We start from the raw sequence: 18,599 nt of genomic DNA, 5'->3' as shown, positions 1-18,599 counted from the left end.
CAGTCGAGGAGTTAATCGTGGTGAGAAATTCGTTATTTTTATAAAAATGTAACAAATATTTGAGTCATGTCGATAACTCGATCATTCACAGTCTATTTTTAGTTAAGTATGTATAGCTGCTAGGTTGATGTTACACACTGAAATGAACACATTTCAGTGTGCAATTTAAAATTATTATCTTTTATTCGAATTGTACAAGAGAGTTACTACGAAGTACTATTTTACAGGGTGGCCACTCACAGTGCTTACCAAATTTCGACTTTGTTTGTGATAGTTGTTATAACACTCCAATCATCGTCACCACGACAACCTGATTTTGACATTCTACCTTCGTTCGTTTTACACACAAACGAATGAGTGCTACGCGAAGTCACTCACACAATCTTTGACTTTCCTCTAGAAAAAAAAACATTCGCTCAGAGAACGATTGTTTGACAGTCTACCGAGATCAGTGTTGAAAATCTGGCGACTATGATTAAATTAGCGATTAATCGCCACCTGTTACATCTAACGAATAAAACTGCTGAGAATAGTCGAAACGAAACTATTGGCACTACGCCCCCCGGGGCATGGCCTTCCTCTAACGTGGGATTTCTGCTCCAGCGCCTCTGACGAGACAGGAGAAACCGGGACCGACGTTTTACTTCACCATCCGATAGAAGCTCAGTGGATAAGGCGGGAATCGAACCCGCGTCTCATAGCATCATCGGGATCGGCAGCCGAAGCCGCTACCCCTGCGCCACGAGACCCAACTGAGAATAGTCATGATTCTCAAATTGCCACGACTAGCTGTCATTCGTCAAGTGTACGATCGATGATTGTAACAACCCATGACTGCTGGCGGTAAAGGGGCAAGATTGCATTTTGATCGCAGTAAGTTGGCGACTAAACCCAATCATTATTTTTTTCAATCGTCCCTGCCACACTCAACGATCAAGTGACAGTCAGGAGAAACGAGATCAAAGCATACTCAGAAGGCCTTTCTTCAGGCAATCATATTCACTAGAGGAGATTTTCTTTCAACCTTGACCGAGATTCAGATCATCGCTTTCATATGACTTCTGTCACCATGCAGCAAACACAAAAAGAGAGAACAAAACGAGAGAAAGAGAAAGAGCACGTTATCTCAAGTGGAGCTCAACCACCGTTGCCAGGCAATCAAGGAGAAATGCTCGGAACATAACCTCAAAGGTAAATAAACCAAATGATTTTTTTGACAGGTGTCGTTGTCGGGCCAGGGATTGATTTGAGATTTCTCTGTTGAGACCCATATTTTTGCAGACAACTTTAATGTTTTGCAGTCTTTGTAAGTGCCCAATCCCAATGATGAAAGTTTGCTCAAATAGAAGTATTTTACCAACCATTCTTTTAATCACTTAAGAATTGTCGCAAAAAAAAATTACAAATCAGATTGTGCGCTCTATAACATAGCTTTGATATACTCTACTGCAAGATTCCTACTCAAAGCTAGGTGTTCAAAAGGTTGCAGTTGCTTGTTTTCCAAGATGTTGGCTATTGTTAAAAAAAAACGCTGTCCCTTATTCCAAATATGAACTTATTCTGACCACCGGAACCCCTCCCTCTAATCGTATGAAGTTTGTATGGGAGAAATCGTCAAAATGTATAGAGAATGGCAACTGTTTCACTTTTTTACCCGTGGAGGGCGCAATAGTTATCCGATTCTAACCATTTCTAAGATGTAGAACTTTCATTAATTTTAGAAAAACTTCCTCAAGACATCATATTTTTAGGAACCCGTGGTCAGAATGAGCTCAAATTTGGAATATATCCATGTGTCATAAATCAATTTTATTTGAGTTCAGGCATTTTTAATATTAATTTCTTCATGTTTTGAAATAATTAAGTATTAATTAAGTATTAAGTCTACCTCTGTTTATTTTTAAAAACAAAAATATATGGAAGTGCGAAGTTATATAAGATTTTCAATGTGGTTCTCAGTAGTAAAACGTTGGTCTCGGTCTTAGTTGTTGTTAAGCCGTTAAGTCATTCCGTAGGAGCTGTTCTCCTGGTATATTGTTATTATAAGATAAAATAATGATTTTCAATGGAAATTCCTAAATAAGACATTTAATTTTAATTAAGATTCAATGATTCAAATATGATTTTCATTAGTTTTTTATTTAAGTCGCTAAAAATATTGACCAAAACACTGAAGGAGTTTTTTTTCTTAAGTCACGCAAAAACTCAAATTTTAACCAATTCTTCAAATGCGAAAAAGTGAGACAGGCTAAACTATATAGCGATTATGTATACACAGATAAAAAGGTCACTTTTACTAATAAATTTGTAGCACTATCTTCATTACTGTTTGTATTACAATACATATCTAGAATTTATTTTTCGAAAGGGTTCTACAAACATATGAAAGACAATAGCTTATAGGACCTTTTTAAAGAAAAACTCTAGATGTAAAAGAAAAAAAACATGTATGATTTTGTCTGATGTATAGATAACTTAAGGCGTTCACATATAAAGAATGATAAGTTTAGATTTTTTTAAGTGATTAAAATAAAATTAATTTAGCACATATTGTTGGCCTTGTTTTTAATTTTGGGTTTGTGTTTCGAATCATTTCAAAATATTTCAAATATTTTTTGTAAATTTTACAAAAAAACGTTAGTTGCATACTTCTTTTCCACGCCTATTTTTTTATTTAATTGGATTCATTAAAATAATTATAATTCTAAATTTCTGAACGACTATTACAATTTTTCTTGAAAATTTGGCACAAAAATGATTCAAAAAAAATAATTACAATTAGTTTTTAATGCAATAGATATTTTAAAAGAAATTTTTGCTCACAGAAGAATCCAATGAAGATAAACTTAAAAACAGAAGAAAAAAAAACGTTTCTAGTTGTCTGAAAGGGCACATGACATTAGTTTTGATTTTTTTTTATATTTAACATGAAATAGCAAAATCGCTATAGAAGTAAAATAATTCAATTTATAAATAACATAAAATCTTCATTTTATACATATTTCAATACCATTTCACCATCAAATCTTTTTAATTAATGGTCTATTAATGGTTCACAAAAATATCAAATCTGGAAGAATTTCTTGTAATAAAGTTCAACTGTTAACAAAATAAATCCAGAATATGCTGAAAAAAATACATAGAAAAAAAATTGTAGGTATTGGAGGATGAATTAAACTCACAAAAAATGGAACTATAGGACTATAGGCTATACATAAAATTAAAACATTAATTGCAATTTAAGTGCTTTTCAATTCAGTTTTGATTAAAATATACAAAAATAAAACATGAAACATTTAAATAAAAACACATTGGTAATATTAATATGAAGTTTAATATCTTACATATTTTTATTTATTTTAATATGCAACAATCGTCTCTCCACGCATTAAAATTTATGGGACCGTTTAGGGAAAGATTGAGCGAAAATATCAAACAAAAGATTAATCGATTTTGCAAGAGATTAGAGTATGGATTCATCACTGTTTGTATCAAAACGACAGCATTTTTTTTTGTTTATCGAGTTTATCGAGAATAAAAACGACAATAAAGTGTTAACTTTTACATGTTAACAAAAAAATCATTTTATTTATGATAACCCATACAGCCGAAACTCAACTGATCCAAGTTTTACTTTAATGAAGCTCTACAGATTTACTTGTGATAAACAAATAAACAAACACAATATTTCAAAAAAAAAATCATTTTATCATCTTTTTTAAGATTTTTAAGAATTCATCTTTTTACTAACTTATTGTTCCACAATTTTCAGCATGAGTTACTTTACAAAATTTAGAGTTAGTTTTAAAGATTTTTTTATGTTTCTGAACATAATGTTTGAAATGCCTAAAGGGTACATATTTATAAACATTCTTACACACGTTTCATTTTTCCAGATCACTTCGGATGATTTTGGGGCATAAATGAGCTCAACGACTTAAATTATTTTTAACGTGATTTGATTTTTCATAATAAGCAAATTACGAAGGCTTAGGAGATTTTGGTGTGGACCTTATTTTACAGTTTTAAATGTTTACATTTACAGATTTGTTAACCATTTAAATATCACTTGGGTTTTTAATATTCAATAATTTCCATATCTTGGCTCAAACTAAACAAATTTTAGTTCTTTTAGGTTCGTTCGCTCAGTAATTTAACACCGAACGCGATGCCTCAAAACCTAGATTCCGGTTTCCTGGCCGGAGATATTCTGGATTCTCCGGGGCCAGATTTGGGCTAGCCTGGTGATTTTTCTGATCACAAAATCATCCAAAAAATTTGTTAGTGATGAACTGTTGAAATATTTTACCATCGACAATATTATCTTTTTGTTAACTGTTTCATTATATTATTTTTTAATTAGGCCATCACAAATATTTTTTGAAGTTTATGTCTCTCGCTCGGCTCTGACCAAGGGGGGGAGCAAAAAAAGTAAAAAAGATTAAAAATTGAATTTACGAGCCATGGTTTAAACATTTGAATAAAAAAAGTGTTTTAAAATGCATTATACCTGTCAAGTTGTTTTGTAATCATTAGTTTCCAAAATATCTAAATATTGACGAAAATTTCATTTTTATGATTATCAATTCAGAAAAATGCATTTTAGATTCTTTTCAGTTGATTTAATTTCTATTTTCATTGAAATTTTGAAGTTTTTTAAAACTATTTTTTTTGTCCCATGATTTTTTTTGACGAATTTTGAAGAGGGGCGACATAAACTTTGAAAAATATTTGCTACGGCTTTGCAAGAAAATTAAAAATATAAAACATTGATTTATTTCGTTAACCCTCTAACGCCCAGAGCTGTTTGCTTATCGTATAACAAAGTAAATGGTAAAATTTTGGTACAATAATGCAGGAAATACTTTACTTTAACCCATAAATATCGAATTGGTGCACCCAGAGCACCATCAGGAAGATGAGCAACTTTTTTCTAAATCACAAAAACTGATTTTTTTCAAATCTATTAGTTTAGTTGTTTGAAAATGCATCGAAATTGGTTTAAAACTACATATTCATTTCTGTAAGACCATATTTCTGAAGTATGAAATACAAATTCTAAAATCTCTGCACATTCAAATTTCTTTAATTGGTTCATTCAAAACTCACTAACACCCATTTTCATCAAAATTAAGGAAGATAATAAAACCATCGGTCTAATAACAATGTTTTGTCTTGTTTTTGAATAGTCATAACGTTTAGAAAGTTTTGTTTTGATTGAAATGTTTTTTTTTGTAATTTGGAAAAAGTGCTCCTGAATATTTAGTAGCTCATATGCCCAGGTGGTGCTCTGTTGCACCTAACGGAAATGGTTGAAAAACACTCAAAATCGGTCCAAACTGACATGTTCAAATGATAGCAACAATTTTTTGTTTCATAAAATGTTGCGTTTAGTAATTTTTACGGGCTTTCGGAAACAGGTATTATTTATTCCCCTGAAATTGGCCCATTTTTGTTTACATTTCGCACTGTAACTTTGCCTGTGCTAAACCAAATTTGATTAAATTTGGAGAAGTGTTAGCATACATACTACATGAACATCTGCAACTTGAATCACCATGAAAAGTTGAGTCAGTGTATTTGAGTTCAAAATTTTGGTGCACTGAAGTAACCATGAGCAAGAGAGATTTAACTTAGTTATTGAAATTAGTTTTAAAATTATAAACTTTTTTTTTTAGTTTTTGTGATATTTTTGAACTGGATTTTTATAAATCACAAAACATTTTTTTCGATTGAATTGTTTTAGTTAGCATTTCCATTCCCATTTATTTTCTTTTTTATCGTGAATACACCCAAAGAAAATATATAGATCAAACTCTGCAACAGTGGATTTGCTACAGAAAATGTTACATTTTATAACAGTTTTTGCAGCAAGCTCATGGCTCAATTTTGCCCGCGTGTGAACATGTCAGCGATCTGCAGTTCTCACCAACACATATAATGCTGGCGAGTCCCCGAGCAACACTCCAGAGAGAACATTATGTTCGCGCTCTGTCCCTCAGAATTCAACAAGCGTCCATGGCGCGGTGGTAGCTTGTCGGCTCAGCAACCTAGAAGTTGAAGATTAAATTCTCGCTCTGTCAAGATTTTTTTTCTGCAATACAATCAATCAGCCGTCGGTAATGTCGATAATTGTCGGTAACGGGCAAAAATGTCATACCCCTATATCGCAAAAAATGCATGAGGACAGATTTCATGCAGATTCTGATATACTTTCATGCCACCATGTATTACAATCATGCGACCGCCGGTTGGGTGTAGCGAACAATAATTTTTTGTATGAATGAATTGTAATTCAGAGACTTATAATGGCAGTTAATTTTTTGTAAAATTTTTGTTTTCGAAATACATTGGAAAACCCCCTGAAAAGTATTTTATATTAGCCTAACCTTGAAATGGAAAAAACACATTGAGAAGTAAAATACATCTTGATGTATCTTGATAAAAATGTTTTAATTTTAAAAATATTGTTTGTATAGTTCATGTCGTTTTATCGAAAAGAGAATCTACATTTTATTTCGTTTTTTTTTTTCAAACTAATTGAATTTATTGCAAATAGTTGTAGCTAAATAATTTGTTTTCACACAGATTTAAGGACATAAAACATACATTAAACGTTGTTTAAGTTAAACATCATAATTTAGTTAAACAGAATTGTAGGATACGAATCCATTAACCTAGTTTTACGTGGATTTAAGTTTGCAGATTTTTGCAGATATTTGAAAAACAAATTTGCAGATAACTCAAAATTTCATCTGGCATCCCTGGTCGGGACTTTGAAACCTAGAATTTTGTTCCGGTTGTTCCGTTCCGCATGGACACAAACACGGTCAGTTCAGGTGCACAAGAACACTGGCGTTATGGCGTTATGAAATACGGAAAATGTTCTTTGAGTTCATTTGCTACGTCACGGATTTCTTTCGGATCAAATTTCGTTTTGGGAAATGCTCGCTGACAGAAAGTTCTATCGAATAACAGTGACAGATCCCGTTTCAAACATTGCCCACTTAATCTCAGATATCGGATATCGGAAATTTGCCAAAATCCGGATAGAGGGCCGAGGCTGAATAGTTACGATATTTAATATATGGTCTTGGTTCGATACCCAACGAGAAAGTTAAGGAAAGTGCCATTAATATTCATATCCACGTCCTTTGGATTGGTCAGCAAAAATGCTAACCACTATGCCATAGCGGCTTGGTGAGCTATAGCTGGAATTGGGAATACTGTTACCACTTACGCTGGGTCTTTGTCCATTTGACAAGGGTTCGCAAGTTCCAGATAACGGTTGAATTCGCTTGATGCAAACGTTCTTTAGGGCGGGGCTTGTCGATCAAAGCTGAGGTACCTCGCGCATGGCTAGCCTGCGTAGAAACGGGTCGCCGAAGTTCGGCAGAGCTAACACCATCCAAATATCCATGCGAATTATTTGCATGTAAAATGTAAAAAAATACATGGAAACAACTCAATTTGTAACAAGTGGCTTCGTGGCCCCGTTTGGTTGGTTGCATACCCAAGTATCAAACACAGTATCGATGGCACAGAGAAGAGTTTATCTTAATTCTGGCTGACAGTTGAATAATCTGGCAACCTGGCAACTCTGTACACACGCATACACATCCGTTAAATCCGGAAATGATAATTTTGTTAGTTCTCAAAAAGTCGTGAATATTAGCGAATTCCATTTTTTTTATTTTATTCTGATCATCAATACATTGATTTCATTTAAATTGAAACCGATCTTATCTAAATGTAAACATACTGTGAAAAAAAAAATCTAAGACAAATGACAACTCTCTTGTAGCTCATCAACACCAACAAATTAGTCATTTGACAAACTCATTCGATATGTACATAAATAAATACTTCACGAAAAATGCCTGCTTCCTACCATCATCGAGAGAAAAGCAAGAACTCCTACACAGAAGCAAAAAAAAAACGACGACAACAACAAGTCAAATATCACCAGAGAGAAAAACAGAAGTAGAAGCAGCAAGCCGCGTTATAAATTAGTTAATTAATTCCCTTCAATCCCGGCTCTTGGAAGCTTAAAGCCTGTTCGTTAATCTCGCCGGCTGATGCGTCCCGCGCGCGCTTTCCATATTACACATGAAAGGGATTCACTTTTCCCTGATGATTTCTTGCTGCTGCTATTTTCATCACCGCACGAGACTCTTTTTTTTCCTCTTCTGAACCTCTGGAGAACGCAGGTCGAATCATCAGCTGCCAAGGCCTCAAGGGTCGTCTCATCGGTTAAGTTCTCGAGGAAATTCGATTTTCTCAATATTAATTTTCGTTTAAGTTTTTCATTCAAAATCATTTTCTTAGAAAAAAATGTAATCATAACACAAAATTAAAAATAAAAGAAATCTTCCAGAGAATAACTTCCAATGCAGTTTTGCAGCTCGGCTTGCTGGAGAAGTTAATGTATCACTGCTTTATCTGCTTTTTGCCCCGTTCTCGGCTTCTGCTTCTGTTCTTGCAAGAGTGGCTTTTCCGGCAGGAAAAGTGTGGAAAGCAGTGAGGGAGGAGGGACGGGGAAGTTCAAAAATATCGTTTATGGATATTAATGGCACTTGACGAGATTGTCGATGCCGATAACACGGCCACTTATTATATAAGTGGATGCCATTCTCGAGGATGGATTCTGGGGATGAACTCTCGTCGGAGTTTTTTTTTTCTTTCTTGTCATTCTGAGTTGTTTCATGTTCATGCTGTTTGGCCGTTGCAGCAATAAAGCCATGAATCATGAAGGAACAAAGAAAGTTTGCTTTTGAGCGAAGAAGCGAAGGCTCTTTAAAACTGATTTTTAATCACAGTTTTCAGTTCGTGGTTTAAAAAGTGTGTCAAACACGTTAATTAATTCCACTTGAAACAGTGGATGTTTGTACAACATATAATGATCTTCAGTAATGTGAAGTCTCTTTTGCATTGCATAAGACTCTTTATAAGAAAGTTTTTTTCAAGTTTTTTTTTGTACTTCGACTTTTTGGTAATTTGATTTTTTTTTCTATTGAGTTCAGAAATTCATTCCTTTTTTTCATTATTTTCGAAAAATATAATCTAGTAACCATTTTGTGATCTTGCTTTAGGGCTACAGGATCATTTTGTTGCACTTATACACCTTACTAAAGCACCATTATCTTACGATAGAAACCTTGAACTGTTCTTTATTGGTATTCGATTTAAACAAAACCTAAATTTTTCACTCAGTATCGGTATCACTTAGTTGCTAAACCTTTAAAACTAACGACAACAAATATTCAATTGTTGGTTCGGAAAGTAATGTTTATGGCCTCTTCATACAACTGTGTAGATTTTACTCATGTACCTACGTACTTCTTCAGACAGGCCTGCCAAATCTTCACTTTCCCTTTTGACGCATTTTGTCATTAATTTTTAGACCCTTCTTCTAAGATAATGGAGCATTTTGACTTCCCCTTTATCGAAATTAGATACATAAAAGTGTTTCTGTGCAGGTATTAAAAAATACTTTTTGACAATACTTTAAATGTAAAACTCCAGGTTGTTGGCAGCAATCCAATTGGTAACCAAATTTGAAGCTCAAATTAGCTTGCGGGCTAAAAATACAAATAAGATTAATAAAAAATAACCACATTTTTTTATTTAAAAGACTAGAAAATACGTCTATCATATAAACTTTTTCAATTTTTTTTTATTTTTTGAACATTTTCGTTTTTTTGCAACAAGTTGCAAAAAGGAGATTTTTTCAGCACGAGTTGTACATTTATCCAATGAGGTTTTCCGAGTAGTAGAACTTTTCAGCACTGGTGTTGAAAGGTATTAATTTGCCATTCTGTTATTTTTGGTAGGGAAAAGTAGGCCGTTTCGTTTCTCCAGATGGACAGAAAAAGTTGACAGTTTCACATCGGAATTGCAAAATAGTAGTTTATGCAACAAGTTGCAAAAAGATGATTTTTTCAGCACGAGTCGTACATTTATCCAACGAGGTTCACCGAGTTGGATAAATACGAAGAGTGCTGAAAAAATCAAGTTTTGCAACGAGTTCCATACAACATTTTTTGCAATTCCGAAAAACACTCATTGAGTGAAATTTTATGTTAAATTTTTATGTTTTTTGACAATAAATCTTATGAATAAAAAAAATGTTGAAAAGTGTTACTTTTCGAAACAAGTGCTGAAAAGTTCAACTTTTCAGCACCCATTTCAGTGTTGAAAGGTAGAACTTTTCAGCATTTATTTTGAAAAGTGTTGCTATTCGATTCTGTTATTTTTGGTACAGAAAAGTAGGCTATTTCGTCGTTCAAGAATGACAGGAAAAGTAAGTAGTTTCACGACGGAATTGCAAAAAATAATTTTCAAAACTTTTTGTCACCCCCCGTTCAAAATCGGTCCGAAAAATCAGAGAAGAGAAGTGTTTTTCAAATAACTTCAAAATTTCAATGGAATTTCCAGTGCAATCAGCTGAAATCATTTCAAAATACATTCCCGTGCGTTAAGAATAATTTTTAAGCATACTGAAGTTTATTTTATTCAAAAATCTTTTGAATTTTTGAAATTTGTCGGTTTACAGTACCGCAAAAAGCTGTTGTTTTTGAGCAGTTCTCTCAGATTTCGGTCATTCGATTTTTTTTTTTTTTTTGTATTTTTTAATCCGACTTAAACATTTTTGGTGCCTTCGGTATGCCCATTTTGCATCATTAGTTTGTCCATATAAATTTCCATACAAATTTGGGAGTTCGATTAGTTGGGTGGTGACGCGCGGTCAATTATGTGGCATTGTGTGTGAAAAGAAAAGAATTTTATTTCGTGTTTCATCCTGATTGGCTTGCCCACAAGCAGAAGAAAATCAGTTCAATTAGTTGGGTGGTGACGCGCGGTCAATTATGTGGCATTGTGTGTGAAAAGAAAAGAATTTTATTTCGTGTTTCATCCTGGTTGGCTTGCCCACAAGCAGAAGAAAATCAGTTCAATTAGTTGGGTGGTGACGCGCGGTCAATTATGTGGCATTGTGTGTGAAAAGAAAAGAATTTTATTTCGTGTTTCATCCTGATTGGCTTGCCCACAAGCAGAAGAAAATCAGTTCAATTAGTTGGGTGGTGACGCGCGGTCAATTATGTGGCATTGTGTGTGAAAAGAAAAGAATTTTATTTCGTGTTTCATCCTGATTGGCTTGCCCACAAGCAGAAGAAAATCAGTTCAATTAGTTGGGTGGTGACGCGCGGTCAATTATGTGGCATTGTGTGTGAAAAGAAAAGAATTTTATTTCGTGTTTCATCCTGGTTGGCTTGCCCACAAGCAGAAGAAAATCAGTTCAATTAGTTGGGTGGTGACGCGCGGTCAATTATGTGGCATTGTGTGTGAAAAGAAAAGAATTTTATTTCGTGTTTCATCCTGGTTGGCTTGCCCACAAGCAGAAGAAAATCAGTTCAATTAGTTGGGTGGTGACGCGCGGTCAATTATGTGGCATTGTGTGTGAAAAGAAAAGAATTTTATTTCGTGTTTCATCCTGGTTGGCTTGCCCACAAGCAGAAGAAAATCAGTTCAATTAGTTGGGTGGTGACGCGGTCAATTATGTGGCATTGTGTGTGAAAAGAAAAGAATTTTATTTCGTGTTTCATCCTGATTGGCTTGCCCACAAGCAGAAGAAAATCAGTTCAATTAGTTGGGTGGTGACGCGCGGTCAATTATGTGGCATTGTGTGTGAAAAGAAAAGAATTTTATTTCGTGTTTCATCCTGGTTGGCTTGCCCACAAGCAGAAGAAAATCAGTTCAATTAGTTGGGTGGTGACGCGCGGTCAATTATGTGGCATTGTGTGTGAAAAGAAAAGAATTTTATTTCGTGTTTCATCCTGGTTGGCTTGCCCACAAGCAGAAGAAAATCAGTTCAATTAGTTGGGTGGTGACGCGCGGTCAATTATGTGGCATTGTGTGTGAAAAGAAAAGAATTTTATTTCGTGTTTCATCCTGATTGGCTTGCCCACAAGCAGAAGAAAATCAGTTCAATTAGTTGGGTGGTGACGCGCGGTCAATTATGTGGCATTGTGTGTGAAAAGAAAAGAATTTTATTTCGTGTTTCATCCTGATTGGCTTGCCCACAAGCAGAAGAAAATCAGTTCAATTAGTTGGGTGGTGACGCGCGGTCAATTATGTGGCATTGTGTGTGAAAAGAAAAGAATTTTATTTCGTGTTTCATCCTGATTGGCTTGCCCACAAGCAGAAGAAAATCAGTTCAATTAGTTGGGTGGTGACGCGCGGTCAATTATGTGGCATTGTGTGTGAAAAGAAAAGAATTTTATTTCGTGTTTCATCCTGATTGGCTTGCCCACAAGCAGAAGAAAATCAGTTCAATTAGTTGGGTGGTGACGCGCGGTCAATTATGTGGCATTGTGTGTGAAAAGAAAAGAATTTTATTTCGTGTTTCATCCTGATTGGCTTGCCCACAAGCAGAAGAAAATCAGTTCAATTAGTTGGGTGGTGACGCGCGGTCAATTATGTGGCATTGTGTGTGAAAAGAAAAGAATTTTATTTCGTGTTTCATCCTGATTGGCTTGCCCACAAGCAGAAGAAAATCAGTTCAATTAGTTGGGTGGTGACGCGCGGTCAATTATGTGGCATTGTGTGTGAAAAGAAAAGAATTTTATTTCGTGTTTCATCCTGGTTGGCTTGCCCACAAGCAGAAGAAAATCAGTTCAATTAGTTGGGTGGTGACGCGCGGTCAATTATGTGGCATTGTGTGTGAAAAGAAAAGAATTTTATTTCGTGTTTCATCCTGGTTGGCTTGCCCACAAGCAGAAGAAAATCAGTTCAATTAGTTGGGTGGTGACGCGCGGTCAATTATGTGGCATTGTGTGTGAAAAGAAAAGAATTTTATTTCGTGTTTCATCCTGATTGGCTTGCCCACAAGCAGAAGAAAATCAGTTCAATTAGTTGGGTGGTGACGCGCGGTCAATTATGTGGCATTGTGTGTGAAAAGAAAAGAATTTTATTTCGTGTTTCATCCTGGTTGGCTTGCCCACAAGCAGAAGAAAATCAGTTCGATTAGTTGGGTGGTGACGCGCGGTCAATTATGTGGCATTGTGTGTGAAAAGAAAAGAATTTTATTTCGTGTTTCATCCTGGTTGGCTTGCCCACAAGCAGAAGAAAATCAGTTCAATTAGTTGGGTGGTGACGCGCGGTCAATTATGTGGCATTGTGTGTGAAAAGAAAAGAATTTTATTTCGTGTTTAATCCTGATTGGCTTGCCCACAAGCAGAAGAAAATCAGTTCGATTAGTTGGGTGGTGACGCGCGGTCAATTATGTGGCATTGTGTGTGAAAAGAAAAGAATTTTATTTCGTGTTTCATCCTGATTGGCTTGCCCACAAGCAGAAGAAAATCAGTTCGATTAGTTGGGTGGTGATGCGCGGTCAATTATGTGGCATTGTGTGTGAAAAGAAAAGAATTTTATTTCGTGTTTCATCCTGATTGGCTTGCCCACAAGCAGAAGAAAATCAGTTCAATTAGTTGGGTGGTGACGCGCGGTCAATTATGTGGCATTGTGTGTGAAAAGAAAAGAATTTTATTTCGTGTTTCATCCTGATTGGCTTGCCCACAAGCAGAAGAAAATCAGTTCGATTAGTTGGGTGGTGACGCGCGGTCAATTATGTGGCATTGTGTGTGAAAAGAAAAGAATTTTATTTCGTGTTTCATCCTGGTTGGCTTGCCCACAAGCAGAAGAAAATCAGTTCAATTAGTTGGGTGGTGACGCGCGGTCAATTATGTGGCATTGTGTGTGAAAAGAAAAGAATTTTATTTCGTGTTTCATCCTGATTGGCTTGCCCACAAGCAGAAGAAAATCAGTTCAATTAGTTGGGTGGTGACGCGCGGTCAATTATGTGGCATTGTGTGTGAAAAGAAAAGAATTTTATTTCGTGTTTAATCCTGGATTGGCTTGCCCACAAGCAGAAGAAAATCAGTTCAATTAGTTGGGTGGTGACGCGCGGTCAATTATGTGGCATTGTGTGTGAAAAGAAAAGAATTTTATTTCGTGTTTAATCCTGATTGGCTTGCCCACAAGCAGAAGAAAATCAGTTCAATTAGTTGGGTGGTGACGCGCGGTCAATTATGTGGCATTGTGTGTGAAAAGAAAAGAATTTTATTTCGTGTTTCATCCTGATTGGCTTGCCCACAAGCAGAAGAAAATCAGTTCAATTAGTTGGGTGGTGACGCGCGGTCAATTATGTGGCATTGTGTGTGAAAAGAAAAGAATTTTATTTCGTGTTTCATCCTGATTGGCTTGCTCAAGTCCTTCCTACATCATCGTTGATCGGGAGGCACGACGTCGTGTGAATTGTTGCATTAAAATAAGTTTAAGTATTACTGTAAATGACTGTAGAAAAGTCCTGCCTTTATCATCAATGTCGTCTGGGTAATCGTGATGAAAAATTACATTTATTCAGTATTTAAATACCTGTGCGCGAGTGTTTTGGTGTGCTAATTAGAAAGACCTTCCCATAGCATCGTTGCTCGGAAGGCTCGCCGACGGGTTTGTTATGAAAGTCCTCCCATAGCATCGTAGCTCGGGAGGCATCGAAAATCCAATACCTTATCCTACTAACCCAAAAAATAATCACGTGATGCTTGAAGGAGATGCTGTGGATTCAACGGTCTCAAGCGGTATCAACAAGTATATAGCGAAAAACTATGTGCTTGAAGAGTCTGCAACTTCAACTATCGGACTAACATTCCTCCCTTTTGTTGAACTGCAGGCTTCTTGGGAGGGCGCCGGTATTGACTAATAAAGTCGGGGTCTTCAGGGGTTAAACAGTGAACGGATGTTTGGCTCCCACTGATCATTTTTGATTCATTGTTTAACTTCAGCTGATCTGTCAATAACGGAGTAGCAGCTCATTGGCAGTCAACCATGCTCATGCTCATGCTCATGCTCATGCTCATAAATTTCTATACAAATTTGGCAGCTGTCCATACAAAAATGATGTATGAAAATTCAAAAATTTGTATCTTTTGAAGGAATTTTTTGATCGATTTGGTGTCTTCGGCAAAGTTGTAGGTATGGATATGGACTACACTGAAAAAAAAATACACACGTTAAAAAACATTTGGTGATTTTTAATTTAACTTTTTGTCACTTAAACTTGATTTGCAAAAAACACTTTTTTTTATATGTTTTAGAAAACATAAAATGCAAACTTTTCAGAAATTTCCAGGTTGTGTGTGTGCAACCAACCAAACGGGACCACGCGGTCGCTTCTTACAAATTGAGTTGTTTCCATGTATTTTTTTTTAGATCTACATTCTATACATGCAAATAACTCGCATAGGCATCTGGAAGGTGTTAGCTCTGCCGAGCTTCGGTGACCCATTTCTACGCTGGCTAGCCGAGCGCGAGGTACTTCAGCTTTATCGACAAGTCCCGCCCTGAAGAACGTTTGCATCAATCGGATTCAAACGTTATTTAGAACTTCTGAACCCTTGTCAAATGGACAAGGACCCAGCGCGTATATAGTTGATAGTAACAGTATTCCTAATTCCAGTCATAGCTCACCAAGTCGCGAAAGCATAGTGGTTAGCATTTTTGCTTACCAATCCAAAGGACGGGGGATCGAACCTCGACTCGAGCGACTTTGATTTTTCATTCATGTTCAGAGTTTCAAGATTTATATTTCCTATACTTTCTCGTTGGGAGCAGATGGGAATCGAACCCATAACCATTCGCTTACAAAGCGAACACCATAACCAGTCAGCCACGGCCGCTCCTTAACTTTTCAGAAATTTCCAGGTTGTGCAAAAAATCTTTGACCAAGTTATGAATTTTTGAATCAATACTGATTTTTTCAAAAAAAACGAAATATCGGTCGCAAAAATTTTTCAACTTCATTTTTCGATGTAAAATCAAATTTGCAATCAAAACGTACTTTAGTGAAATTTTGATAAAGTGCACCGTTTTCAAGTTAAGGCCATTTTTAGGTAACTTTTTTGAAAATAGTCGCACTTTTTCATTTTTCTAAATAAGTGCACATGTTTGGCCACTTTTGAAAAAAATATTTTTGAAAAGCTGAGAAAGTTCTCTATATTTTGCTTTTTTGAACCTTGTTGATACGACCCTTAGTTGCTGAGATATTGCCATGCAGAGGTTTAAAAACATGAAAATTTATGTTTTCCAAATCTCGCCCAAACAACCCACCATTTTCTAATGTCGATTTCTCAGCAACTATTCGTCCGATTTTTCACACTTTGGTCACTCCTGTGTTATAATTTTTAAAGCAAACCTTTTGAATCAAAGCAGTCTTAGATTTGAACATTTTTGCCTGATTACCCAAAAAATGTAATTGTGAAGTGATTTAGAATAAAAAAAATAAAAAAAAACAATAAAACAATTTATTTCATATGGCACCCGTACTGTACAAAATGGATTTAAAAAATAACATAAATAATAAGCTCAATACATCCTCCAAAATTTAAGGGGCAAAAAGTAATACAGTCTAGACTGGAATTCGAAGGCCTCGCAAAAATTTTACTTCGGATAACCGAATCAAGAAAAAAAATATTTTTTTTTTCGTTGTCTTGTTTTTGATCGTTGAGCTTGAATATGACCCCAAACATCCTCTATAGAGATTTAGAATTTTTAAATCTAGGATGGTGGCCAAAATTGCGGTATTGAAATATTGAGAAAAAGGAAATTGGTATTCGGGTAATTCTCTACCAACTCACACGAAATCGGGAAAAGTTGCCCCGACCCCTCTTCGATTTGCGTGAAACTTTGTCCTAAGGGGGTAACTTTTGTCCTTAATCACGAATCCGAGGTCCGTTTTTTTTATATCTCGTGACGGAGGGACGATACGGCCCCTTTCATTTTTTTAACATGCGAAAAAAGATGTGTTTTCTAATAATTTGCAGCCTGCAACGGTGATGAGATAGAAATTTGGTGTCAAAGGAACTTTTATGTAAAATTAGACGTCCGATTTGATGGCGTACTCAGAATTCCGAAAAAAACGTATTTTTCGTCGAAAAAAACACAAAAAAAGTTTTAAAAATTCTCCCATTTTCCGTTACTTGACTGTAAAAAATTTTGGAACATGTCAGTTTATGGGAAATTTAATGTTCTTTTCGAATCTACATTGACCCAGAAGGGTCATTTTTTCATTGAGAATTTTTTTTTTCATTTTTACATTTCGTGTTTTAGAGCAGACAATTACAAAAAAAAAATAATATGTATACATTAGGGGTTTGCTTAAAAGCATCACGAGTTATCGCGATTTTACAAAAAAAAGTTTTGAAAAAAAAATACCTTTTGTGTTTCTCATTGTTTCGTCGTCCGCGTCTGTCGCGGGTGATGATGATGATGATCGATGACGACCAACTTTTTCAAAACATTTTTTTTTCGTAAAATCCCGATAACTCGTGATGTTTATAAGCAACCCCGATCGATATTTATCGATTTTTTGTAATTGTCTGATCTACAACTTTGTAGAAAATTGTTACACTCTAAAAAATAACCCTGCAAAGTAAGAAAAAACACGAAATTTTAAAAATAAAATTTTTTGTTCTAAATGAAAAAGAACACTTCTGGGTCAATGTAGATTCGAAAAGTACATTAAATTTCCCTTAAATAACATGTTCCAATTTTTTTACAGTCGAGTAACGGAAAATGGACACAAGACAAAGTTTCACGCAAATCCAAGAGGGGTCGGGACAACTGCTGTGTGAGTTGGCGGAGAATTACCCTAAACATAATTATTGAGAACCTTATTGGAAATGAAAAGAAACATCAACGTTGTTGAACGCATTGATATTTTGGCTCTGCTAAAAATTTCATATTTGGAAAGGTCACATAATTTGAAATTTCCAGTCTCCACTCCTCCTTCACTTTCAATTTTGTTGTGCAAATTCGAATTGAAATACACGTAAAAATGTCGTCACAGTTTTTTTTTCACAAATTCGGAAAGTTTTCGTTCTTTAAAGACGATATTGTGTGAAATTTTTAGCACCTTTAAATTTTGAAATTACAACATTAGTTAAAAAAATATCCTAAGTAAGAGTTTTGTAAGAATAAAAAAAATCTTCCCACTGTTTTTCTTTTTGTTTCCCTTTGCTAATTTTGCTTTCCTTATTTATTTTTTTGCAGGTTAGTGGAAAGGATACTATTTGGAAGATTTTTCCGGTGTCAATTGAAGGTAACTTAATAAAAAAATCAAAAGGCATTTAAATACAAATTTATCAATCCATGCATCACCAACAATCATCATTCAAACTGCCGATAACAGTCAGCTGGCACCAACATTTGACTAATGAACTTTTGCGTGTGTGTGCGCGAGTTTGTGCAACGCTCTGTTCCAAGGATATTCTGTTTCTGTCACTTCGTATCATGTCCAATTAAATGTACGTTAGCATCGGAACCAGCCAAAAACAAACACTGACACAGTGAAATTCACACTACACACACCATCCCTCAAGAAAAGACCATCTGGATCTGGACGACGACGACGCCGTTGCTTGTAAATGTTGCATGCGTTACATATCTGTTGTACTTCTGAAGTATCCCTTTCCCTTAAGACGGAGCGTACGTAACCATAAGAGCTAAGATGCCACCACCAGACGTCACTAACGACGCAATTT

At 35.4% G+C, this 18,599-nt stretch overlaps 1 long non-coding RNA gene across 1 annotated transcript in view; it reads left to right on the top strand.

Moving 5' to 3' along the window:
* LOC119765489 overlaps positions 1-18,231 on the top strand; it is a 39,228-nt gene extending 20,997 nt beyond the window's left edge. The window contains exon 3 of the long non-coding RNA XR_005276769.1: positions 18,109-18,231. This is a non-coding gene — a long non-coding RNA (uncharacterized LOC119765489). The remainder of the gene's footprint in view (positions 1-18,108) is intronic.
* The last annotated feature ends 368 nt before the right edge of the window (positions 18,232-18,599 follow it).

This window comes from Culex quinquefasciatus, chromosome 1, assembly GCF_015732765.1.
Source record: "Culex quinquefasciatus strain JHB chromosome 1, VPISU_Cqui_1.0_pri_paternal, whole genome shotgun sequence".
NCBI classification, from domain to species: Eukaryota; Metazoa; Arthropoda; class Insecta; order Diptera; family Culicidae; genus Culex; species Culex quinquefasciatus.
The sequence above is the reverse complement of the archived record's forward strand: the minus strand, read 5'-3'. Positions and strand labels throughout refer to the sequence as shown.